We start from the raw sequence: 27651 nt of genomic DNA, 5'->3' as shown, positions 1-27651 counted from the left end.
TATATATGTATGTATATATGTATTTGATTTCTATACTGCCCTTCCAAAAATGGCTCAGGGCAGTTTACATTAGAGAGAGAGGCTACATTACATGTAGTCTCCTATTTGAATGCAAACCAGGGTGGACCCTGCTTAGCAAAGCGGACAATTCATGCTGGCTACCACAAAACCAGCTCTCCTCCTCCTTGAAAAGAGGCTTGGACAAATTCATGGAGGAAAGGTCTATCAATGGCTACTAGTCAGGTGGCTATAGGCCACCTCCAGCCTAAGAAGTAAGATGCCTCTGAATACCAGTTGCAGGGGAGCAGCAGCAAGAGAGGGGGCATGCGCTCACCTCTTGCCTGTGGGCTTCTCAGAGGCATTTGGTGGGCCACTGTGTGAAGCAGGATGCTAGACTAGATAGGCCTTGGGCCTTATCCAGCAGGGCTGTTCTTATGTCCTTATATTCTTCACTTGTAGCAGCTGGGTCAGTATCTGAGAGAGTGTTTGTTTCTGCCCTCTCCACAGGTATATTTGCCTTGGGACTTGCCAGAGGGGTGGGCTTTTGGTGCAAAACAAAGGACTGTCAGTTTTTGGCTCTCACCTGTGGTATAAAGTCTGTAAGCAGTGGCAGTAAGATATCTTCAGAGTCCATCAGTAATTTTGAATTTTAGAAGTTGAAAACTTGGTTTTTTTAAAAAAAGTAATGGTTTGGACAGGGGCGCAATTTCAGTGCTTGCCCTAGGTGCTATTTTCCCTAGATACACCTCTGGACACTTTTCCTACATCCTGGACAGGACGTTGACTTATGGACTGTCCAGGCCAATTCTGAATATGTGGCAACCCTAGGTGGAACAAATGACAATTGTAGCTACTAAGTGTTATACCTGGTAAACATATTTTAAATGTCAGAAAATGCCTTCCTCTATGGCATATATTTTGTGGTATTTCAAGTCACAGGTGTTAAAATGAAGGCCCAAAGCCTTTCAGTGAATGATACTGCATGGATGTTTGGCACTTTGTGTTATGGGGAAAGGAGGGGCTACCCAAACTATTACAAAAGGTGGACAGACATCGCTACAGTGCAGACCTCCTTTCCTTCAATGCTTCTTTCCTACAATCCTATCTTCCTTTCAACAGTAATTCACTTATCCTGAAATGCATGTACATCTGACTGCTTCTCAGGAAAGCTATAAATGTGTTGTTTATGGCAGGAAGGAATAGCAGGACCCTATTACATATAGGACCGGTGGTTGACATGACTACCATGAAGTAAGTAAGATGGGAACCCGAGGTTCCCGAGGAGTGTGCGCTCCTGCAGGGCATGTTGTTTGAACCCACCAACCTCTGGTTCCTGTGCCAGTTCCTGACTTCTGCCCTATTTCCACCCAAGATTCTCTGCCCAGCTTCAAATGTCAGTGGCAAGTTGGGCAAAGAATCCTGGGCAGAAGTTGGGAACAGGTGGGGGAACTTGTTCTGAGAGGTAACATTGTGTATTTCGTATTTCCATTAGAGGTGTGATTTTCCAACTTTGCCTAGCTTGCCCAAATGCCTTGTCACACAGGGCTGTCACATGGATGAGAGCAAAAACTTGTTGCTTGCTGCCTTAGCAGGCAGAACTAGATCTAGTTGGCTTAAGTTACAAGATAGAAATTGGCTGAATATGGAAAGAAACTCTTAATGGTACAAACAATTCAACAATGAAACAAATTATCTAGGAGAACAACGGGCTCTCCCTCACTGGAGGTCTTTAAGCAGAGGCTGGCCAGCCAACCATCTGTTGTGGAGGCTCTAGATCTGGGTTTCCTTTATGAAGCACAGAGTTGGACTGGATGGTCTTCTAGGCCCCTTAGAAGTCCAAGATTTTACTTCATGTGATCCACCTTGTTTTATAGCTGCTTCCCTCATAAACACAAGAAGAACTTCATTTATGATCAATGATCAGATACACACACAAAAGTCAAACACCCACCAAATCAGTAAGTATAATAATGGTAGCAAGATCAAATTACATCTCGTCGGTGGTCCTTTGTCTGATTTTCATGGCTGTCAAACAAAAGTTGGCTACCTTTTGGGTAATATCTACACACTCACCAGAGATAAGAAAACGTGTGTAATAAGACCCATCCCTACCTGGCCTATTCAATAACAAGGGTGTAATCAACCTGGCATAGAAGGAACAGTACAAAATAACATGTTGTATTGTCTCAAGCATTCCTTCACCACAAGGACAGATCCTATTGGCTTGAGGTGTTTTATTATACCTGCCAAAAGGTACTGCCGAGGGGAGCACATAAAATCTGGCTCTGAAGAATGCTTTATGTAATTTGAAGAAGGTAAGTAATGATAGATATTTTGCTGGAGAATAGCTGATATTTACATAATACTCTCAACTGAGATCATACTGAGATCCTTTTGGTGTTCTACATCCTCTAGTCCATGCCTGCTCAACTTAGGCCCCCCAGCTGTTTTTGAACTACAACTCCCATAATCCTCAGTCACTGTGACCAATAGCCAGGGATTATGGGAACTGTAGGCCAACATCTGCAGGAGGGCCGAAGTTGAGCAGCCCTGCTCTAGTCTCTGCGCAAATACCCTCTGGGCCTGGACAAAGCCCAAGGACAACAGGTACTCAGGGGACAGTCCATAGGACAAGCATTTGTCCCTAAGCACCATCTCTCATCCCAGTTTATAATTGTCAGTGGGCACCAGAGGGGCCAAACCCACAGGGCACAATTTGAGCTTCAGCCAATAGTTGCCCATCAGCTTCCATACTCTTGCCTCCACTCTTAGAATCCCTGACTCCAACCACAAACTTACATTGGACACACATCTAGGTGCACGAAGAATTGCCCTCAAAAATCTGGTTGGACAGTCTCCATCTCCTTATGTTTGATGTAAATTCCTAGTTGTGCGCCATACAAAATTTGGGCCAACTTGGCCTCAAATGGCTTCAGGGCAGCTAGTACCAATTCCCCTCCTTTGCCATAGAAGGATCTTAATATAACTGTGGAGCTCCTCTGAGCTGACTGCATGGTACTGCAGATGTGGGGCTTCCAAGAGCCCGTAGCACTAAGAACTATCCCCAAATATCTAAAGCATTACACCTGTTTGATTTTGTTACCCCCAACTGACCACTTGATTATCTGATGTCCTTTGGTGAATATCAGAACTTTTGTTTTCTGGTAATTAACCTCCAGCTAATTTCCAAACAATACTGTGAGACGCTCCTAAGAGCCCTTTTCAGGCCAATTGGTGTGTGCGAAATTACTGCAGTATTGTCCACATAAAGCAAAAGGGGAACGTGGATACCTGCCAAAATTGGAGCATGAAACAATGGCTTATCCAGACTAGTGGCCAATGAGGAAATGTAAAAATTGAAAAGAGAGGGGGCCAGGATACACCCCTGTCTGACTCCCTTCTTCACAGATATTGCATTTGATAACAACCCCTGAGGGTTACATCTTACTCATAAGTTATCAGAGTACAACTTCTGAATAAGTAAAAGCAACTTCTGAATAAGTAAAAGTCTGTCTATATTGGTTGCTTTGTTTCCCCCCCATAAAATCGACCTAAAAATTGAACCAAACGCAAACCTAAAGTCCACAAATGCCACATAAAGAGCGGACTTGGATCTATCATAATATTCCGCTACTAAATACTGCAGCACCAACACTTGATCAACTGTAGAGTGCCTTTCTCTAAAGCCAGCTTGTACCTTGCCAAGAAAGTACTCTGTTTCTAACCACTCCTAAAATTTCCAAAGGAGGTGTCTTGCGTACAATCTGCTTACTACACTTAGCATACTCATTGGGCGATAATTGGCTGGGTTATCCTTGTTGCCACTTTTGTATAGAGGGACTATGATGTCATTCCCCCCACCCCAGTCATTGGAGACATGTGTTCTGCAGTCCATGTGGGTGAATAATGGGGCCAAAACTGGAATCCACCATTCTAAATTTGCCTTGATTGCCTCTGGTAAAACACAATCGCTTCTGAGGTCTTACATATCTTCAGTGCATCTATTAAGGATTTTATTTCAGGCAGGGGCGGAGCCACCATTGGGACAATGGGTTCAAAGAACCTGGACCGTGCCCAATAAGGGGCCGCGGCCCCGACCCCCCCCCCCCGCATCTGACGTCTGATGGTGCTGGTTTAGCTCCCGAGCGGGGGCCGCACAGCCTCCATTCAAGAGTTAAATGGCCACTGCATTCACGGTGCGGCCAGGAGCGGCTCTTCCCTGCCTTTAAGGCAGGGAAGAGCCGCTCCTGGCTGCACTGCAAATGCAGCACCAGCCTAGGTAGCTCCTGCAGGGGTCATGCCAGAATCTTATAGCGGAGTTCTGAAACTGATCAGCCCATATGCGGACTGCCACCACTATAGGAAAAAATTCTAGGAAGGTCAGGTCCCTGGTAATACCCATGACCTCCCACTGCTTAGGCCACCCAGCCACACACCAGCACCTCCTAAAAAACACGCCAAACCTAAAGCCACCCACAGCGTCAGACTGCACTTGAAGCTCAGCCTCTAGCAGCATCATATCCCACCAAAATGACACCCCGTTATATGAGCCAAGAAAGGTTGTCCACAGTTCCAAATCTGCCCTCATAGCTGCAGTAACCCAAATGCAGAAATGCAGCTCCCTAATCCCTTTCATCGCATCTATAAGGCACTGCAGGAAAGCCTGACCAGGTGCCACCACTCGATAACCAAAATTAAGATGGCCTGCCAGGTAACCTTCCAAACCTGCGAACACTTAGCCAAAAGGGCCCTTAAAGACACCAACTTCTCCTCCAGAAGCTCAGAGCACCCCACCCTAGTATCTAACTCAATACTCAGGAAGGTGAACCTAGTAGCAGGCCTTTCAGTCTTTGCATGGGCCAAGGAAACCTCCAACTCAGTACACAACCCAACATTGATAGATACCCTCCTTTCCTGAAAAAAGAAAATCATCTAAAAAATGAACAGAAGAACTAAGTCCCATCCTGCACCTCACTGCCCATTCCAACATGGAAAGTTGTTCCCTCAAACACAGAGCAGGACACGGAACATCCCAAAGGAAGGGCCTGGTTGATGTAATATTGCCCTTGAAAACAAAAACCCAATAGGTCAAAGTTGGCAGGGTGCACATGAAAGAGGCGGAAGGCCGATTCTATGTCACACTTGGCTAATAATGCACCCCTCCCACAAGAGTAGACCATGTGCACAGCTTCATCAAATGCTGTATACCTCACTGAGCAAAGCTCCTGGGGTATCTCATCATTCACAGAAGCACCCCGAGGGAAGGATAGATGGTGAATCAACCTGAACTCCCCAAGGTCTTCTTGGGTACCTAACCACGCCCAGGGGAGACACTCTCAATATGGATAGAGGCAACTCGGGAAATTTATTTATTTATTTATTCATTCATTCATTCATTTATTTGAGACATTTAATATACTACCCACTCCAAAGGCAGTGCACAAAAAGATGCAAACAGGCAACATTAAAAATTACATTCTAAATTAAAAACTAAAATAACTACCAAAGGACAGAAAAATAAACAACAGGGCAAAAGCCTGGCGAAAAAGAAAAGTCTTCAATAGCGATCTGAAGATTGGTAAGGAAGGGGCTAGCCAGATCTGTAGGGGGATGTAACTGGATGAGAGAGGCGGGTCTGTAGGTGGGCAGGCGCCAGGTCTTGCAAGGCTTTGAAGGTCAGAACAGGACCTTACATTGAGCTCGGAAGCGAATAGGAAATGGACCCAAGACCTAGCCAAGTGTTACTTCCTTCCAAATTTTCCTGACCACCACCTCTTCCATGCCCTGCACTGATCTTAAGTTTCATGCTGACCTATGTTACCTAGGGGGAAGAGCACAGGATGCGAAACCCAAAAGTAAAACCATGCAACAGATAAGATGCCCTGTCCTGCAGCAAATACTTGCACAACAGGCAGACCAGCACTGGGATCTTAATTGGGCTGGGTCCCTTTTCCATTACCTCCACCCTTCTTGTTGCCTGATTGCTGTTCCCTGAAGCCCCCTCTGAACCCTTTGGCACAAGAGGAACTGCTCCCTGAGTGTTGTCCCCCACAGAACCCACAGTTGTGTCAGAATCTACAAGGTGAGCAAGAGCCCTTGGCGGGCTGCACCTGCAACACCACCCCCATGTAAATCATGAAAGTGAACAGCCAATTCGCCCAATTATGCATGATAGGCTTCCGTCTAGACTTTTCCAGATCCCTATTCTCCTCCCCTTATTTGACTACTGGTTCTAGTTCTCTGAAGAGAAGGTGGAACACATCAATGAATTTGTCCCTCCATATCCATTCCTTAACTGCAGGTAAAAGATGATCCCACAAGGGCAGAGACATCTCTCCAGGCAGGCAATGTTTCTGTGAAACATTTCAACACACAACATATTCCTGTGGAGGAATAAGCAGCCTATCCCACCAACTGGAGAATCTATGGAGATTCTGTGTGGAGAATCATGTGGAGAATGTGTGGAGAATCATGCCCTGCTGCTACCATGAGACACCCATCTCCCTGAAAATTACAAGTTTAACTGCTGCTACCAGGTAGACATTTAGGCTTTAGCTGACTCAACAACAACAGCCTTTCAAACCTCTGTGGCCAAAAACAAACTTTAGTAGAGTAGTGGGGTCTATAGGCATGGGGTGGAGTAAATAGAAGCTACAATTTTGCTATAAACAAGTACTTTTACTTTGCAATTAGTTCAATTTAAATTTAAAGTTGTTACACAAGTTTAATACAAAAAACAATAACCATCAACCAAAAAAACATAGGGAATAAACAAAATGTGGGCATAAAAGCATCTATTAACCTGACTCTAACCTAACTTCCTTGAAGAATACCTTTAGCAACTATGGCTTGTCCTTCTCTTGACCTGGTCACAGTACAGGCCTAGGGTTCAATCCAGCCTGGTTATTCTGTGATTTCAGCTCTTGTTACAGCCACAGCACTGATTCTCCCAGCCTGGGCTAGCAATTCTTCAGCTTTGACTGGCCTCACATTCTCCACTTTGACTGGACCCAGTTCATTCAGCTCACCAAGATGTACTTCTTCAATCTCTGAGGCTATTCACATGTGTGTGCAAAACTGGGCTAAAGGAGCCCAGCCTGGTTTTGCACACGCATGTGAAGCGCCAGGATCATGTCCGATCCCGGCAACACCACAGTGGCAAACCCGCTTGTGGAGCCTCCCCTCAAAATGGGGTTAGGAGACTGAGCACTCTCCTAACTCCATTCTGCCAATCGTGTGTCAGCTGGCTGGCAGACTTGGGGGGAGGCAAGAGGGATCCCAATAATGCATCACACACTCATTAACGCATTATTGTCACTCGCCCAGGGGGAAAGAGCTCCTCGTCTGCAGGGAAGGTACGTCTAACCTGCCTTCCCTGCAGTCCACTCTGGAGCCCTTCTCACTGCTCGTGAGAAGAAGCTCACTGAGTCCCCAGCTGTGTCTTCAGAGAGACTCTCCTTCTCTCTCTTTTCCAAAACTGCACACTGCCTTTTCCCAGGACTCTCCAACTTTGACTCATTCTCTGCAAAAACAGCCTTCCAGGGGCGTATCTACCATTAGGCAAGGGGAGGCAGCTGCCTGGGCCCCCCCACGTTTCGAGGCCCCCCCCCAGAGGCAAGTCACATGTGAAGTGTGTGTGTGTGCATCAGAGAGGGGCCCATTTTAAAATTTTGTCTCTGGGCCCACTCCAGCCTCGTTACGCCCCTGCAGCCTTCTATATATACATAATTTTCTCCAACAGTTTTTTAAACAACCCAGTCAGTGTAACACAAAGTTCCCTCCATTTTCCAAAAAGGTCTTCCCTGCAAAACCAAACTGTCAAACTGACATCCTAAATGTGAAACTAAAATACAGCAGGCATGAACTCTTGGCCCTGCCTGCATTCTTTGCAACATAGGGACTTTGCAAGCATTTTATACATACTATTTACAATAAAAAGGGTTTTAGGAATATCAATGCAATAATAATACAATGCATCTACAAGGGCTTATTTACAAAACCCAAGAGGTCTAGGCCTCATTCCTCCACAATTCCGATCCCAAATATTTATTTCCCCACTTTTCCCTTTGTCTCTAAAGCCAAGGTCACATTTGGCTGCCCAGCACAGGTCACAATAAGCACACCTGGTGCAGTGCTGGCCGGCAGTGTGGTGACCACACCATCCGAGACAGACAAAAGAGGATTTGGGAGCCCCCTGGGGGTGTGGAGGCCTTGGACCTTGGCCTGGAAGTCTAGAGGTAAGAGCACCTATGTAGGAGAAAGAGAGGGGACTAAATACAGCACTCTATGTCATCCCTCTCAAGCAACTGATTGGTAGATATCAGGTTCTTAAAATGGGCTCCACTTGTGCAGCTCTAGCACTGATTGTGAGGAGAGCTTCATAGTCTTCTCAAACCATTTCATGTATTTATTTATTTATTTATTTATTTATTTAACAGGAAATTAGAAATTATTTTTAAAGTTAAAATAAACAAATGAATATTGAATATTGCAAATGAATATTGAATATCCAGATAAGTAGGCAGATAATTAAAAATTACTTTAAAATTATATTTGGTCCATATAGCTACAACTATTAATTGCGCACCATACTTCCTCTTCATGGGATAACATTGCTTCCTTCCCTATAACACAGCATTGGGCAAGATGGGTGCATTTCCAGAGGTCCATTAATACTACTTCTCTATCAGATCCTCTTGCTACATATTCTTCTGCCTATGGATTTCTTGAGTGCTATTTGGACATCTTTGTTTTTCAGGCTGTAAACCAGGGGGTTCAGCAAGGGTGTCACCATTGTGTAAGAGACAGCTATCAATGTGTCCTCGTCCAGAGTATATCTGGATTTGGGCCTTAGATAGATAATGGAAGCACATCCAAAGAGCACAACCACCACAATAAGAAGAGAGGCACATGTTGAAAAGTGCACAACCACCACAATAAGAAGAGAGGCACATGTTGAAAAGGCTTTCCGCTTCCCGTCTGCTGTGGGGATTTTCAAGATTGTGTTCAAGATTAAAATATACGAGAGAAGAATCAGTAGGGATGAGCAAAATACCACCAAAAAACAAATAACAAAAATCACAACTTCCCCTATATAGTTTCTGGCACAGCATAGCTCAAGCAAAGGGGCTAAATCACAGAAGAAATGGTTTATTTTATTTGGTCCACAGAAAGGCAATGTAAATATGATTATTGTCTCTGTTGTGGAAAAAAGAAATCCATCTGTTGCTGAAAAACAAACCACTTTGGTACAGAGTCTTTGGTTCATTAGAACGTGGTAATGTAAAGGTTTGCATATGAACACATATCGGTCATAGCCCATCACTGCCAGAAGCATGCAATTTGAGCACCCAAAGCCTAGGAAAATACACATCTGAGTAGCACAGCCAAAGAATGAAATAGTCTTATTTCTCTTACAAGATTTGCAAGCATATTAGGGATAATGGTGAGTGTGTAACAGATTTCCGAAAATGAGAGAATGGAGAGGAAGAAATACATGGGGTGTGTGAAGCCTGTGGTCAACCCTTATTGTAGTGATGATGATGATATTTCCAGCCAAAGTGACCATGTACATGAGGGAGAACACCACAAAAAGCACAATCCGCAGATATGGGAAGCTGGAAAATCCAGTTAGAATGAATTCCATCACCACAGTTTGCTTCTCTGTTTCCATTTGTGTGAAATCTGGGGGAGAAACATTAAAATGTCACAAACTGCAAGAGTGCAAACTAATTGACAACATATACAAAAATATTTGGAAAACATTACACACATGGAAAGCATTCCTTGCAACTCAGCAAGGCATTACAGCTGGTATATACATTTCTATAGAACATTCCTATATCTATTTCTAAAGAAATAAGATATCCACAGTGAGAAAACAATTGGCACAGTTAATGACCTCACATTGAATTTCTGTTAACATGGCTTAACATGGCATCTTCTTGAAGGAGGTTCTGCTGCTAATGGTTGCCCTGAGGACTTCTATGCCTTACTAGGTGGTGAAGGAGTACAGAGACCTGGCCTTCATGGGCAACTAGGAGCTGTTATAAGAAAGTGAATGACGTGAGCTAAAGGAGACTTCAGTAGCACTACAACAGGAATGCACAGCTCAAATGCCCTGGTGGGCCACAAGCACCTATGACTTGGTGTGTGGGGGCCAAGCACATTAACTCACATAAAAATTATCTACATCGTAATGTAAACTATTATTAGTTACTTGTGGATCTCTGCATCATGATGGGACTCACAATTTTAACCAAGATTAGTGACCAGAAAATCAGCCCTGTCCCTGCTCAGTCAATGGGGCCCCTGAACTGCATGCCAACCCCAGGACGGAGTCTGGGGGTAAGGCGAGGGGGATGTGGGATGGTGTCCATGGGCTGTGGCTATGGTGGGAGAGGCCAACTGCACTGAGCTGCAGCTGCTTGTCAGCAGAATAGGCTAAGAGATCTTCATGGCTCCTGCTGTTGCTGTAAGATATTCTTATGCCTTGTTTTGCAGGCCAACAAAACAGTTCCTGCAGGCTGGATCCAACTCCTGGGCCTTATTTAGTTAGTTAGTTAGTTAGTTAGTTAGTACATCTGTATACCTCCCCATACAAAAAAGTCCCTGGGCGGTTCACAGTATAAAGAAATGTGTGTACACAAGGCCTGCACCACAAGGTATTTGAGATTCTGCCGAATACATTTTTTCTCTTGAAACAAACAGAAATTAGGGCACACTAGAGAAAACACCAGTTAAATAAAGTTTTCTTGAGGAGTCTTCCTTAAAAATACTTTCCCCCATTTTACCTTTCCTACCTAGTTGACAATTCAATACAGTGTTGCAAAACCTATCCTCAATATATCCAACCATCTTCTAATCAGTCAATTCATTAAGCACAGGCTGTCTATTCAGACTTGCAGGATCTCTCTGAGGTCTCAGGCCGAGGCCTTTTCCAAATGGGCCACCCAAGATCCTTTTAATGGGAAATGGCAGAAACTGAACCCCAGTCCTTCTACACTCTCTGTCGCTTGGCAAAGTATAGCATTTATGCCTAAGTTTAAAAAAAAAACAATCTGATAAGAATATGGTTAATTTAAAATGTTTTTAAAGCTTAAAGTGCTGTAGAGCATTTGGATGCTTGAGCATTTGTGATTAGAATAAAACATTGAAAGATCTCAAAATATATTGATCAATTATGGATTGAGCAGAAGTGTATAAAGCAGAAAGCTTACATGAAGGCAGACTGTAGGATAGCTGTTCAAAATGACAGTAATTTGCCAAAATATATTTCTTTTTATAGGAGTTGTTTCCAGCATGGAACAATGTAAACAAGTTTCTAAATCTCACAGGATATTGTCTCTGTGGCATTCCAAAGGTTAAAATAAATCAACCATTGCATCATCAGTGGGAGCTGTTAACATCTAGAAATGCATCTAACAGATATGTCTGGGAAAAGCTATATCCAAGGGAATAAATGCACAACTATTCTGACCAATCATGCTGTATCAGAGAAGTCTATGCACACGCGCGCGCGCACACACACACACACACATTCATTGAATTGGTGGGGGAAGTGGGACTGTGCCCATTGGCCATCGCCCATACCAATGTGCTTACTGGTCAAGCCCCCCAGGACTTTGTTATGCAATCAAGAACCCTGATTACCCAATATTCAAGATTTCATGGAGGACCTCTATGTGCAAATAGTTGTACATGCACAAAACCCCTTTCAGATTAATGCTGAATGTGAGGCCAAAGGGGACATGGCCAGTAAATATGATCCAGTTCCCTCATGTACATTCAGTTTGGAAACAAGACTGTTAATTCAGAACTGCAATATCTGAAGAGAAATTAAAATGAGGCACAGGCAGAGCAATGTGCATTTCTGTGGGTGTATGTGTGTGCGCGCACATCTCTGTGTGTGTGTGTGTGGGGGGGGGAATTTGTCTCATATGCTTGATTTTTGAACAAGAAATAACTGTATATTTTTCATTAACATGCTTAATACTTCTTTTAAACAAGTCCTATTGATTTTGATGCAATCAAAAGTTCTTTTTCCCACCCAGTTCCATCACTGACAGATGAAAGTGAGCCAAGTGAGCCTCTTTATATATTATAATAAAGAAAGACACTTTGAGGTATGTGAAAAGTGCTTTCCCTTCAGGTAACCACAGAGATACCGCAGTGGAGGAAATGGAGCCACTTGCTCCCTTCATGTGACACGGATGGCCAGATTAAAATGGCAAGTGGCCTCCACCCAGCTCATGAGAGATCTGACTGGGTAACACAATGTCCAATTCTCTCAGTACCCTCAATTCTCTGAATGTGGGCTAAATGAAGAGAGATATGAAGATGAAGATATAATATTAGGAAATATAGATATAATATTAGATGGGAGAAAAGGTTGGTGACCACGAAGAGCTGAGCAGAGCAGATGAGAGCTGAGAGAAAAAAATAATCACAGAACAACAGAACTCATAGATAGAAAGGAACTTTTTAATGACAGGGACTGTGGAGGAATGAGGCCTAGACCTCTTGGTTTTTTGTAAAACAAACCCTTGAATTGTAAATGAATTGCATTGGTATTCCCCAACCTCTTCTTCTAAATAAGCCTTTGCATTATTTGCACTACCCCTGCTAATTGGGCAAAGAGGCACCTTTTTAACGTGGTGATTCTCTTTATTGAGCATGGGGAGAGCAACTGGCCCTGTCCAGCTCCAGCACAGCATCCATCCAGTGGCTGTTGCTAGTGTCTGCCTTACGTTTCTTTTTAGATTGTGAGCCCTTTGGGGACAGGGAGCCATCTTATTTATTTATTATTTCTCTGTGTAAACCGCTTTGGAAACTTCTGTTGAAAAGCAATATATAAATTCTTCTTGTTGTTGCATTGTTGTATTAATATTCATAAAACCTCTTCATTATTGTATTCTGTGCTCAAAGTCCCTAGGTATGAAAAAACTAGCACGGTCAAACAGTTCATGCCTGTTTTTTTCAGTTTCACATTTAGAATGTCAGTTTGACAATTTGATTTTGGAGGGAAGAGTTGCAAAAGATCAGTTTGTAGGAGAGAAGTCAAGAAGCCATCAACAGGAGAGTCCTGGGAAAGTCAGCAGAGGGGCCTCTCTGAAGACACAGTTGGAGAATCAGAGTTGGAGAGCTGGAATCACACAAGAGCTAGGCTGGATTTAGCCCCAGGCTTGTGCTGTGACCAGGATACAAGACTGCACAGCAGAGGCGTAACTAGGGAAAACGGCACCTAGGGCAAGCACTGAAATTGCCCCCCCCCCCGCTGCTCCCCCCAACATACATCAGACTGACACACACAGTAGGGAGGGGAGAAATCTTCTGTGATAGGGAGTTCCACAGAGTTGGCACCACCACTGAAAAGGCCTTCTCACATGTCACCACCAAACAGCCCTCATAGAGTAAGGCAACATTTGAGAGGCCCTTCCCAGGTTATTTTAGGAGGCAGGCAGACTTCCATGGGAGCGGGGACACAATCCCTAAGCAGTTCTGGACTTCAAAGATAATGATCAACATATTGAATCATACCCATAAATGAAATGGAAACCAGTGCAACTGAACATTAGTATCATATAGATGATACTTCTCTTTTTGGAATTAGTCACTGGAGAAGAGATTTATGTTGAGCTACAAAGATCAGAATTCATGTATGCTCAAGCCCCAGTCAGATGTTATGTTCAACACTCATACGAGTGTGCAGTATGCACAGGTACGGATCTGTGCACAGGTACAGTGTTTCACATGTTATGTTTAATGCAGGTATAGCAGTACACTTCCTATCTGTATCGTGCATTCGAGGGGCCTGCCCAAGGTTCACTTTAAAAATGAACCCAGGTACAGTCATTCACACAAAAACATGTATGAATGTTCAGATATCTGTACACATGTACAACATAATGTCTGAATGGTTTTCCATTTTTGGAGATTCACATATGGTGAAAAGTTGGTCTTCACCATGAATTAGAAGAAAATCTTGTTCTTCATCAGTTCATGACTGTTTCTTCCACAAGCTAAGTTTCCCCTGCATTTCCTAAAGTACAATTATTTCATTTTAAAATAACACTTAATAGTCTTCCAGTACAGTGGGAATCAAGCATTCGTCCACCCTAATGAGGGCTGTATATCTCTTTCCTCCCGAACCTGAGGAAATGTCTGTGCAAAAGGACATTAGCCAGCTAACTTTACCATTGAGCTGTCACCTTTGTTCCTGATAGAGCACTTGTTTCTTTAATAGCCATATAACAGGCTGAAATTCAACAGATGCCATCCTATCACTGTGTGTCTGCAGGAAAAGAAACAGAATCACTGCCAGGAAAAGGGTGGCAGCTATAGCCAGTTGAGTGGAAATTCATCCAAATCTGGATGGTAATTGTTTTCCAGAACCAGTTTTCATTTGAGACATGGTAGTCATATATGCATTAATTAAAAATAACTGAGAAAGCTATGCTTCCCATTATGATGCAATTAATTGCCCAAAGAAGCAGAAATATAATCAGTTGCATGCATTTATGTATGTCTAGTTTCTGTAATGAAGGACTGGAGAAATGGGGGACTGGGATGGTCTATGCATCAGCAAATCTCTGAGTGCATCTACTACCTTGTTCGTTTTTTGCTTTGTATACTTCAAGACCTCTTTAAAGGGGGCCTTTTGCAGCCGGCCATCCCCTACTGACTACAAATTAGCAATAGCACTTAGCACTTACATTTATATACCGCTCTATAGCCGGAGCTCTCTAAGCGGTTTACAATGATTTAGCATATTGCCCCCAACATTCTGGGTACTCATTTTACCGACCTCGGAAGGATGGAAGGCTGAGTCAACCTTGAGCCCCTGGTCAGGATCGAACTTGTAACCTTCTGCTTACAGGGCGGCAGTTTTACCACTGCGCCACCAGGGGCTCATATTATCAGTTACCTGATTGCTGCAATGGGGGAGGGAAAGGAAATGGAAGGCAAGGGGGTGACCCCAGCACTGCAGGGCTGGCCAGACTCCCATGGCTCCTGTCTGCCTGTATTTGCATAAACAGCTGTCTCAGACCCTTCCCTCGGGAATAACAAAGCCACCAGGTTGGTATGGCTTCCTGTGATCTCGAGCATTTCTAAGCCCCAGGGAAAGTAGCATTTAGTAGGAAGGGATCAGTTGGCATCCATATTAATTCTGGGCAACTGAGCAAGAGTGGCTAGCAAGATGATTGCCCTGCACAGTTGATGAGGCTTTTGTTTTGGGGGGAGTGGAGCAGGAAGCAGGAAAAGGGACTTTTGCGTGTCCCACCCCCCATCTACCATTGATACGTGTGTGTGTGTGTGTGTGTGTGTGTGTGTGTGTGTGTGTAAAAGGGTGGGTTTTTTTTGAACACCGGTTTCTCCCATTTCAAACCCACCCCCCGTTTTTCATTTGCAAAAGGAGGAGAAATGCGCTTGATTCATTCGTTTAAAAATACACCAAAAAAACTCCCCTCCAAGGTGTGGGGTCCATTCTCTTTCTCACCTCATCCTTCACTGCCATATCGGTTTTCTCAACCATAAAGAACCTTTTATTGCAGGTTCCGTGACGGGCGGGGGGAGTCATTGAGGGGTAGGTCTTGCACTTTTATAAACAAACCTAAATTGGAATAAACGTTCTGACTCGAGGGGGGGGATACCCTCCTTTCTTATAAATGAAAACCCGAAGGCACAGCGAAACAGCTTCCCCCCCGCTCCCCACAAACCTGGAGAGCCCTTTAGAGCGTTGCAATGATCCGGCTCAGACGCAAAGAGAGGGAAGGAAGAAGGCAGCGCGCAGTACAGGGGTGTGGCTGGGGTTTGTTGAGTCTGCACTGGAGTGTGTGGGGGGGCGAAGGCTCTTGCTCTAATGAGACTAAATAAAAACAAGCTCGCTGGAGGCTTCGCAGCGAGTGGTGGAGGAAACAGGCTGCGGGGTGGGGGGTCAGGTTGGAAAGGCAAAGATTGATAATCCAGTGACCTACTTTTTGGACAATCGGCCCCAAATCAGTTGCTGGAGCTCAAAGAGACCGCAGAGGGAGCTGCAGGAGCGAAGCGTTAGAGCAAAATGGGGGGAAAAAAAGCAATAGTTGGGGAAAGGCAGAGGCGTAACTAGGGGCTGCCCGGCTGCACTGGCCGCCGCGGCTTCATCGAGGAGGAAAGGAACACCCCCCCCTGCTTCCCCGCCGGCACCCCGGAGCGGGGCTAGTGAGGCTGGGCAGATTTGATTTCACAAAAGACAACACACACCTATGGTTAAAAATTGTTTGTCCTCTTGCTTGTCCGCCGCTGGCCAAATCCTTCCTCCGCTCTGCAGTCCGCTCCTTGCCCGACGCACCGCACGAGACAAAGTGCACGTGCAGGTGGCGAGCTCTCCTCCCAGGCCAGACACGCATGCACGGCGTGTCCTCCTCCGTCCCGACGCATGCGCGACTGGTGGCGGGGACTCATCAGAGACTCGGAGACCAGACTATGAAGATGCTGTGGCGCCCAGAGCTGAGCAATGGTGGGGCACCGGGACCGGGGGAGGGGGACTGCTCCTTGCGGACTTGTGTGCCAAAAAAAAAATAATAATAATCACAAAAAATAATTTTTTTTGGCAAAGGCAGGGGATCGCCGGGGGCATTTTTGGGCGCCCCCTGTCAAGTGCCGCCCAGGGCACGTGCCCTGCCTGCCCCCCCTATCATTACGCCCCTGCTGCACAGCCAGTCAGTTGATGAGAAGAGAGTAAATGCAGAAGACTGTGTAGAGACCAGTTTAGTATGCGTTAGTGGATGGATTGCCCCAACCTTTTATTTTTTTCTTGTATTGCTCTTATGGTAAATGTTTTGTGTTCACATTTTTGCTGCGTAAAGAACTCCCAAAGATAATGATTTAATTGCACAATCCCCCCACCCAATTAAATGTTTTTATTACTATTAAAAATCAGAAACTTCTTTAGTTGTCTCCACCCCACAGCTAAAAGCATTTCCACTGTACTGAGTTTTGTTTTGGGTATTTTTTGCAAACATGTAAGGGCTGTTGTTGTAGACCCAGCATAGAAAAGAAAAGTCTACTTGGTGGCAGCTGTTAAAGAATTGATATCACAGGGCTGGTGAGATCTGTAATTCCTCCACACGTGATATCACAAAGTTGGGATAGGCAGCTATTCCTCCTCAGGGACTAACTGCTTTTGTAGTGAGTAACTAACATTGAAGCTGTTCTCATGAGCAGTCAAAACTGCCTCCCAAGTGGCAAACCTGGCTAAGAAGCCGGGCTCTTAAATGAGGTTAAGGGAGCGAGTGCTAACTTAACCCCACTCAGTTGACTGTGGGGCTATTCACATGCGTGTGCAAAACTGGGCTAAGGGAGCCCGGCCTGGTTTTGCACACAAATGTGGATCGCTGAGATCAGGCCTGATCCTGGCAGCTACATGGCGGCAAACCTGCCTAAGTATCTTCCCTTCTAAATGAGGCTAAGGGAGCGAGTGCTCCCTTAACCCCATTTTTGTGACCATATGTCAGCCACAGCTGCTTGCAGCCATGACTGGCACACTCAGGGAGGGAGGAGGATCCCTTACGCAGTACATTATTGGAGCTCCAGTGTTGGGAACCAGGCCTGATTTGTATACTAAATCTGCTTATGAGCTAGCATACAAAATTAGGCCTGTTTCATCAGTGTCACAAAGTGACCAGTTCTTTTATACGGTGACCATGTAGGATCTGTATGCAAGGAAGAAAGGAGATCAAAGCAATCCTAAATGATTCAATGGGCTTTATTGAGTATAAAAGAATAACAACATCAATCTAACTGAGCAGAAAACAGAACAATCTATCAGTGTTACTAACAATATTTCAACCCTAGCCAGCAACAACATTCACCCAGTGTTCCTAACTAACATATGTGTGTGTATTAAATCCTCCTAGAGCCTAACAGAATTCAGATACAGACGGAAAAAGAGGGGAGTAAGGAAGGCTGAGGGCTGGCATGGTTTGGGGAGATCAGGAATTAGTAGAGGGAAGAGAGGGGGAAGGAGAAGAAGGGGAAAGGATGGGGGGGAATCCAAGGCTTGTGGGGTGGCATATTACCAGGGTCAGAGGCTTGAGCGCGGTGTGGCCTTCAGCTGTAGGAGAGAGGCTGTGGCTGGATGGAAACAGGAGCTCGAGAGTGATGATCAAGTGGGCAGTTTGCTCAGAGCAAGGCTGAGAATGAGAGCACCATGGCTGGGGAAGTCTTGATTTCTCACTGCGCAGCCGAAGTCAGACAGTTCCTGTCCATGGACAGAGTTCCTGCTGGTTGCCCCGCGGCTTAGCAGCAAACTCTGGGATGGCTCTTGAGCAAGTATGCTGGTTAGGCAAGATTTCTAGTAGGCAAAAAGCTGCTAGTAGGCAAAAGACTGCTAGCTCTCTGTCCAGTAAGCCCCATTCTTTATAGTTGTATCTTCCTTTGAGCCCCATAGAGTCTACTCAAAATATACTCATCCTTCCTGGGTCCCCAGAAAGGTGACAACTTCCTGTTATCTTCTGGATATTGTCTTTGAGATCTGAAGCCCATCTTCTGTAAGCTGTAAACTTAGAAAGGGAGGGGGGACATTGCCCAAAGCAAATCTGCATCTCTGAGTTGCAAATGGGCACTTTTTCTTGTCCCAGATTTGCCAGCCTGGTCCCAGAAGGTGTAAAAAGGTGTTAGTACAAGGATTAAATCTACAGGTGTTTTCCTAGAGTGGGCTTTCTATAGACAGCAACTGAATATCCCCTTTGGGCATAGCAGAGCAATCATTGACAAAGATTAATCTAGACACTTCTTCCAGACATTATCTGATAATGGGTTAGATTTTAACATTTGGATTGTTCTGGCCTGGCTTTTGTGCTTCTTCGAGTACCCATTTCACAATACAATGCTGGATAACCTCTTCCTTCACAGAGCAGTTGAGACCTGGGTGTCAGTTCACCCTGAGTCCAGGCATTTAATTCATTTCTTAATAAAAAGGAACCAGACACAGGCCTGAATTCCACATACTTCTGGGTTGGTATCTCTGGGTCTAATGTTGGGGAGGGAGGTGTCCCTAACACCAGGGGTGGGGCAACATGCAGTGGCACATCCCGGCACCCCACCTGCAGCAGGAACGGCCACTTGTCTGGGCGGGTGATCCGCCCTCCCAGGGAAGGAATGGAGATTGTCTGTGGGGAAGGCAGGTTAAACCTGCCTTCCCCGTAGACTGTACTGGAGTTCTTCTCACTAATTGTGAGAAGAGCTCCTGTGTGTCAACACTGGCTGCTTTCAGCCGGCTCTGAAACACTGACAGGCACCCACCCAATGCTGGGGGGTTCCCACAATGCATTGTGGGATTTCCGGGAGCCAGGATGACACATCGTGACCCTGCACCTCTGTGCTGCCCACGGCAGCCCTGGATCATCTGGACATGGGAACTCCAGGTTGCTCATCTGCGAGGAAGGCAAGCTTCTGCTGCCTTTCCCGCTGCCCACCCTCAACCCTCTCTCTCAGTCGTGAGATAGGGCTCATTGTTGCAGTGTAACCCCCACCACAGTGGTTTGGGGATGGGTTCATACGTGTTTTCTGGTTATTCATTGTTATAATCGTCAATTGCTTGCATTAATTGTTAAAAGAGCTGGGCCAAATTTGTCTGATAGGGTGAGTGAGAGGCATGCCTATTGGACCCCCTAAACTTCTGAGCCTTGATAAAGGCGGGCAGGGCCAGGCTCAGAAGGCAATGTGAAGATACCTTGTGGGGTAGGAGTTTTATTTTCATCTGGCATCTCCCCCACCCCACCCCTGAATCCCCTTCTGGTTTGGGAGAGGAACTTTGGCTGCAGCTGGGATTTTATCAATCCTCTCTTCTGACTGCTACCTGTTGCTTTCTTGCCTTAATTGCTAAAAAAAATCCTGCAGCTGGGCCAAGTTTGCCTGATAGGGTGAGTGAGAGGCACGCCTTTTGGATTCTGTAAATTTCTGGCCCTCCATCAAGGTGGGCAGCACCTGGGGTGTAGCTGCTGGCATGGCCTGCTTGGGGGAGGGTTACCTGCAGGCAGCTGCCAAAGACCACCACCAAAGGGGGCCAGCCTTTGGCAGTGGCTTTTGGAGATGGGACTTAGGCCTGGGGCATACCTTGTGTCTGTTTCCTAAAGGAAAGAGTCCTGCTTACCACAGTGCTGCTGTTGCCAAACACATTGTTGGGACTAGTGCAGGTATGTGTCTTGGGAAACAAGAGATGGGGAAACAGGGAGTGACTCTGGCACAGCTATTCCAATGATGGCATTGTTAGGTCAACAGGTCACTACAGGGGAAGGAAACAAGAAACCTGATAGATGTTCCTCTTTCCAGCTAGCCTTCCACCCACAGAATTTCTCCTTGCTACTTTGTAATGCCAGGTTGCTCCAAAATAAATCTGAGATCATTCATGACCTGATTATGGATGAAGGAGTCAACCTGGTGTGTAGTACAGAGACTGAACAGGAGCCGCTAGTGATCCGTTCTGGTCTCAGCTTCTCCTGGTGGGATATTCTGTGGTGGAGAAGGTGAGAGGATGTGGATGGGGAGGTGGTGTGGCTGTGGTCTACAAGAATACCATCTCACTTACCAGGATCCCTGTCAGGAAACTGGCCTATGTTGAATACGTGTACCTAAGCCTTGAGAGAGGGCTAGTACTTTCCCCCGCTCCCCTTGGACTGAATTTTTGAACTTTTGATCACCTGCTGTACTGTTTTAATGACTTTTTTGCAGATAAAATCTCTCTTATTCAGTTTGAACTGGATTCCACATTTATTGTAGAGTCTACTAGGGAGGTGTCCAGCAGCTCCTCTTACGGAATCAGATTGGATCACTTTCAGTTTGTGATTTCTGAGGATGTGAACAAACTGCTTTGGACTGTACATCCTACTACCTGTTCTCTTGACCTTGCCCAACTTGGCTCATTTCATCTGCCAGTAGCACTATCAGAGAGGGTCTGCTACATATTATAAATGCTTCTCTGAGGGAGGGCAAGATACCTCCTTGCTTTAAGGAGGCTATTATTAGACAATTTTTCTTTCTTTGTTTTGAACGTCCCCTGAAGTGAAGTAAGTTTATTGTGGTCACAGAGCAGATTAACGATTAATAACAATTAATAGTATTAATAAGAAAATCCAAGAAATTTCAAAGTTTGCAAAATCACAAACTGTTCAAATTACTAATATAGTCTTTATGAGTCCATTGAGTCCCTGGTGGCGCAGTGGTAAAACTGCCGCCCTGTAAGCAGAAGGTTACAAGTTCGATCCTGACCAGGGGCTCAAGGTTGACTCAGCCTTCCATCCTTCCGAGGTCGGTAAAATGAGTACCCAGAATGTTGGGGGGCAATATGCTAAATCATTGTAAACCGCTTAGAGAGCTTTCAGCTATAGAGCGGTATATAAATGTAAGTGCTATAAATGTAAGTGCTATTATGGAGCTTCGACGGCAGGAAACAGAACTTTGCCACATTATCTGAAATTACAGGTTTAAAACTGGTCAGCATAATTTCCGAATAAAATTGGTCTGTGTGACCAGGATAAATGGCTAAAATAGGAGCAATAAATTTGTCAGAAAGCTCCTAAATTTTGGTACCAAGATCTGGTCTAAATATTCAGCCGGTTTATAGTTAAAAGTTTGAGAATCTAAGTATATTCCCTTGGGTAGCCATGCGGACTCCGCCTGCAAATCTGTATCTCAGAGCAATTGCTTTACAAAGCAAAGCGTCTGCTCTAATCCTTGCCCAATCCGAGCTTCTTGAGACGTGCCCAAATGATGCAATTTTAATTTCAGAGCTGATTTCCATTTGGAAATGAAACTGTCTGATAACACTAAAGGGGCAAGGCCAGCCGGAAAGAAGACCAGGCAACCATAATTTAATTATGCAAAACCATACTTTTGCTTTAAGAGTGGTGACCCCTGCTTCCCTACGAAGGACAGCATTTGCTGTACCGCTGGGTACTTCAATCAATCAATCAATCAATCAATCAATTGGGTACTTGAAAAACAGCCCTCAGGAATTTAGTTTGTACTGTTATAAGCTGAGAGAAGTTTTCCAGAGGACCAATCTGCACCCCATAAAGAATTTGGGGATATATCTTGGCATTCAACAATTTTATAGCCGCTGGTACGAAAAAGGCACCCCTGAAGTAATAGAAGGACTTAATCACATTTGCCGTCTGTTGAGCACCTTGGGAAATATAATCAAGATGGGCTTTACGTGTTCCAGTTTGGTGGAATACCACCCCCCAATACTTAAAAACCTTAACCTGTTCAATACTATGCCTGTTTATTGTCCCTTTAAATATTTTGGGGTGCTTTGAAAACGCCATTATCTTGGTCTTAGAATAATTGATCTCTAAAGCCTCCTTCTCAGTATACTTACCTAAGGAAGTTAAAGCACGACTGAGACCTATCCTGGTTTGAGATAAAAGGGCAATATCATCCGCATAGAGCAATAACGAAACATGTCTGCCAACAAGTTTGGGGGGTGCAAATCCAAATCATTAAAATGCAAATCTATTGAGTTTATGTAAAAATTAAACAAAACTGGGGAAAGGAGAATGCCCCCTTATTTTGGATAATTTATTTTGGATAGTTATATCACTGCGGACTGCTGGGTGGCCCATTTTAAATCATTATATACAGCTCCTGTACAACCCACGTGGTCTATGTAGGTAAAAGGTCTGGCCAGAACTAGAGCCCACCAGTCAGATCCTGCCTTCAATAAAGGGTCCTTTCCCTTGCTTACATTATTTAGACTGCCTTCCCCCATGGCCTCTGGTCATGGAATAAGAAACTCATAATTTAATTTCCCAACTACAACCTGGTAAGGCTCCTGGCATAGACCTGATTTCCAGGGAATTGTTGAAGGCAGGATCTGACTGGTGGGCTCTAGTTCTAGCCAGACCTTTTACCTACATAGACCATGTGGGTTCCGGAGGATTGGCACATGGCCATAGTTGTCCCATATATAAAAATGGACTACTGTCAGACCCAGCCAATTATCGGCCAATCAGTCTCTTGTGTGTCATCAACAAATTATATGCGAGGCATTCATGTTATAAACTCATAGACTGGGCAGAGCAAAATAATATTATAAGGGATGAACAGGCTGGCTTTCGATCAGGCCGGTCTATGCGGGATCAGATTTTGACGCTTTCACATCTAGTAGATAAACAACTTAGCAGAAATGTGCCCCTATATGTAGCCTTTATAGATGTTAAGGCTGCATTCGATTCGATCCCTAGAACCCATCTATGGTGTAAACTCGCTAAAACTTCATTAGGCCCCCATTTGCTATTCTTAATTAATTCATTATATGAAAAAACCTTTTTAAGAGTCAAATGTGACATCCAAGGACACTTTTCAAATCCAGTGTGTACATATCTTTCAAAGATATGTAGCCTTTATAGATTTCTGTGAAGAGGAGGCACTGTCCATCAATACCCAAAAAACAAAATTAATGGTTTTTAGTAAGCGTAGGAGATCTTATAAGTGGTCAATCAATGGTAGGAGCCTTCAACAAGTCAAAACATATAAGTATCTGGGCTTCATATTCCATTTGAGGAAATCCTGGAGACCACATTGTGAGTTTGTAACTGCAAATGCCCAAAGATCCATTGTTGCTATTAATTTTTTTTTTTAACTCTAAAGGCGCTCAGAACATCCTGGCAATGCTAAGGGTATATCATGCGAAACCTCGGGCTCAGATGCTATATGGTGCCCAGATTCTTTTAGCTGGGAACTTACAATCTTTTGAAGTTGCTCAGTCAAGGTTCTTACAGGACATCTTCCAACTCCCCAGCTACATCCAGCCCATTACCACCTCCCGGCAGGCATTTAGGGATTCAGTTTTAGCTTAGATATGTGGGTAGAGGGTGTCAAGAACAAATCTGAATTGTATCTGCAATGATAGAACTCATTTGTAAATGGAAACTTCTTGATGGTGGACATGGTGCCGGAGGGCTGTATCTTTTTCTGCTCTTCCCTTTGATCCCCCTTTTCTCTGCAAAAGTTAGTTTTCATTATTTTTAACCACACCTGGAGATTTTTAAACATTTGTGGCCAGACACCAAGTATGACCTTTATGGTTTTTAACTAACAATCACTCCAGGATAGGGAGAAAGAAGCGCCCTCGGGCTAGCCCTACTGCCAGAGCTGCGGAGTTGGAGAAGCAATCGAAGCAATCGAGATTGGAGAAATATTTAACTGCTGACGTAAGCCTTCCATCTATTTTACCATCTCAGAACAGATTTGCTACCCTTGGTGCTCCTGATGACTCCGCCACAGTTAATTGTAAAAAATTAAACACTGACTGGGTACTGACTGATGTTTTGCAGTATCCTCAGGCTGTTCCTGATTTGAATGCCACTCTGTCTCAGTTTTGTAAACCAACAGCGGATACATTGCAATATGTCCTACAACGTATAGGCCGCCTGGAAATGAAAATAAATGCTTTAGCCTGCTCTTTCTCTCAAAGCCAGAGAGGTGCGGTAATAACCCACAGGAATAACTCTTCCCTGTGCCTGGTAACAAGTTTAACTGTATATTACAACCCAATTGCATTACCTTAATGATCTCTCGATCACCCATAAACCACAATAAATGGTTACACAAAGAGGCAATTCTCTGCTCTTTGAGACTGTTAACTTGCTGCCCCATTTACAGCCAGGAACTCATTGAGTTTGAATACCTTCCTGATGTTAATTATAGTCAAAGGATTAAACTCACTTTCAGAAATGACAGAATTCCACATTTACTCTTTAATTGGAAGATGCTTTTAGCTGACTTTGGAATTCAAGCACAGAAGTGTTTTTCTAACTCTCTGGTAGCTCCTCTGATCACAAGAGAGTTGAAGTCACAGCCTCTACCTCCCCATCCCCACCCGGGTATTGATGTCAGCTCCAAGATATCCAGGCAAGTTCTGGTGTCTACTGGCTCTCAAGGCCAAATGACTCAGCCTGCTCATGACCAACTTGCAAAACGAAAACAACTCAGAGACCAAGTAATCTCCTGCTCTGCTATGGCTGCTAATCTCAGTGATCACAATTCCTCCCACACCTTTATTGACATGCTCTCCCAATCGTTATTGGAGCTGCAAGTCAACTCAAAATCCTTGCTAGAGATTGTGGATGACCTGGCGTTCCTGGGAAAGCATAATGATGCAGCTTCCCAATAAAAAAATCTTCTAGAATTTCAGGATATCGAGGCGTGTCCTGTTCCACAGTCTGGGAGGAACTGCCCCCTTGACTCTCAGCCTCTGGGTGACCTCAGCTCCAACCCAGATGTACTCCAGCAGCTCTCCTTGGCTTTCCAGGAGAATGGTCATATACAGAATGACCAGTGGGCAGGCCTTCTTGACAATCCCCACTTCACTGCTGTTTCCTCTATTCTGGACCCTAAATGTCACTCTTCTCTGATGAGAGAGTGCCATCAGCTTGATTCTGATTGACTTGAGGGCTCTTCTCACAAGCGTTCAGTGCTGACCTGGAATGTGAATGGCTGGATTTCCAAAACCTGTGATCCAGATTTCTCTGCTTTTATCACTGGCTTTGACATCCTGCAATTCAGGAAACTTGGCTGATTGGCAATATTTTTCTGCCTGGCTATTCTCATTTTGTATTGGATGCTTTGCCTGAAATAAGAAGAGGAAGACCTATGAGGGGTGTAGCAGTTTTTGTTTCCACCGTGCTTTGCTCCAAAGCGTCCTTACTGGGGAAACTTGGACTCTTTGGCATTAGCTGTTCTAATTAATATTAGAGATTCTAATCTCATCCTGATTAATGTTTATATTCTGCCAGCTGGCTCACAAGCCTACAAGAAGGAGACATTATCTAAATTGGAGATTTTTATCTTAGAAATTCAGGATAATAACACACACGATCATCTGGTCATTGCTGGCTATTTCAACGCCTGCACCAGCACAGATGCTATTACTTTACTCCTCAAAGAATAAGATGGTCTGAGGCCCAATCCTTGCGTATCACTGCTGCACTTAACTCACCCAAAACTTGCCACATGTGTGAGGACATTATGGCTGGATCTTCCAATTTCTTGGAGAGCTCTGTGCTTGATTGTTATGATAGTATCCAGTCCTTACTGTATCCTGTGCTTGTTAACTTTCCTTCCTTATCTAGAAACCATCTAAAATTCCCCTCTCGCCCATGGTTCGATTGGGTTTAGGTTGCTAAAAGAAACTTACTAGGTGCACTTAAAATCTGTGCGGAAGGCTCAACCATGATTAGTGCCCAGGTAGTACATATTATGAAATTACAATATAAGCAACTGTTAAAGTATAAGAAATTCCAGTCAAATAGACAGTCTTGGAGGAAAAAGATTATCTAGGTCCATTTCAAACTGGCTTCTGGGCTGTCTATGGGATGGAGACTGCCTTGGTTGGCCTAGTGGATGATCTCCAATTGGGAATGGACAGAGGAAGTGTGACTCTGTTGGTCCCTTTGGACCTCTCGGCAGCTTTCGATACTATTGACCATAGATTCCTTCTGGAGCATTTGAGGGGGTTGGGAGTGAGAGGCACTGCTCTGCAGTGGTTCTGCTCCTGCCTCTCAGGCAGGTTCCCGATGCTGTCCCTTGGAGACTGTTGTTCTTCAAAATCTGAACTTTTGTATGGTGTCTCTCAGGGCTCCGTATTGTCTCTGATGTTGTTTAACTTCTACATGAAACCGCTGGGAGAGATTATCAGGAAATTTGGTGCAGGGTTTTATCAGTATGCTGATGACACCCAAATCTATTTCTCCATGTCAGCATAATCAGGAAAGGGCATAACCTCCCTAAATGCCTGTCTGGAGGCAGTAATGGGCTGGATGAGGGATAACAAACTGAGACTGAATCCAGATAAAATGGAGGTACTCATTGTGCGTGGTTGAAACTCAGGAGACAATTTTGATCTGCCTGTTCTGGATCGGGTCACACTTCCCCAGAAGGAACAGATGCGCAGTCTGGGGGTGCTTCTGGATCCAAGTCTCTCCCTGTTGTCCCAGGCTGAGGCAGTGGCCAGAGGTGCCTTCTATCAGCTTCGGCTGATACACCAGCTGCATCCATTTCTTGAGATAGATTACCTCAAAACAGTGGTACATCTGCTGGTAACCTCCAGACTGGATTACTGTAATGCGCTCTATATGGGGCTGCCCTTGTACATAGTCCGGAAACTACAGTTGGTTCAGAATGCGGCAGCCAGGCTGCTCTTTGAGTCATCTAGGAGAGACCATATTGCTCCTGTTTTGAAGGAGTTACACTGGCTGCCGATATGTTTCCAGGCAAAATACAAGGTGTTAATTATGACCTATAAAGCCCTAAACAGCTTGGGCCCTGGGTATTTAAGAGAACGTCTTCTTCATTATGAACCCCACCACCCATTGAGATCATCAGGAGAGGTCCGTCTGCATTTGCCACCGGCTTGTCTGGTGGCTACTCAGGGACGGGCCTTCTCTGCTGCTGCCCCAAGGCTTGGAATGAGCTCCCTAGTGAAATGAGCCTCCCCATCTCTGACAATTTTTAAAAAGTTTTTAAATACACATCTGTTCACCCAGGCTTTTAACTGATACTGTTTTGATTGTTTTTACTGTTGTTTTATAATATTGTTTTAAATTTTTTCAAATTGTTGTGTTTTAAATTTTTTGTTCTTAATTAATGTTTTTATTATTATTATTATTA

At 44.5% G+C, this 27651-nt stretch overlaps 1 protein-coding gene and 1 pseudogene across 6 annotated transcripts in view; both read right to left on the bottom strand.

Annotated features, from left to right (window-relative positions):
* Nucleotides 1-27651, bottom strand: part of LOC128347162 (C-type lectin domain family 12 member B-like) — an 80383-nt gene that overhangs the window by 30772 nt on the left and 21960 nt on the right. The window contains exon 1 of one of the 6 annotated variants that reach the window (XM_053301387.1): nucleotides 6834-8050. The exons of the other annotated variants lie outside the window; for them this stretch is intronic. The gene's annotated coding sequence lies outside the window, so the exon portion shown is untranslated. Of the gene's footprint in view, nucleotides 1-6833; nucleotides 8051-27651 lie in introns of those variants that run through there. 6 annotated transcript variants of the gene reach the window in all.
* LOC128347161 (olfactory receptor 10T2-like) lies at nucleotides 8457-10020 on the bottom strand (annotated as a pseudogene).

The sequence above is a fragment of the Hemicordylus capensis genome, chromosome 2 (genome assembly GCF_027244095.1).
Source record: "Hemicordylus capensis ecotype Gifberg chromosome 2, rHemCap1.1.pri, whole genome shotgun sequence".
NCBI lineage: Eukaryota > Metazoa > Chordata > Lepidosauria > Squamata > Cordylidae > Hemicordylus > Hemicordylus capensis.
Note: the sequence above shows the minus strand (reverse complement) of the source record. Positions and strands in the feature narration are given on the sequence as shown.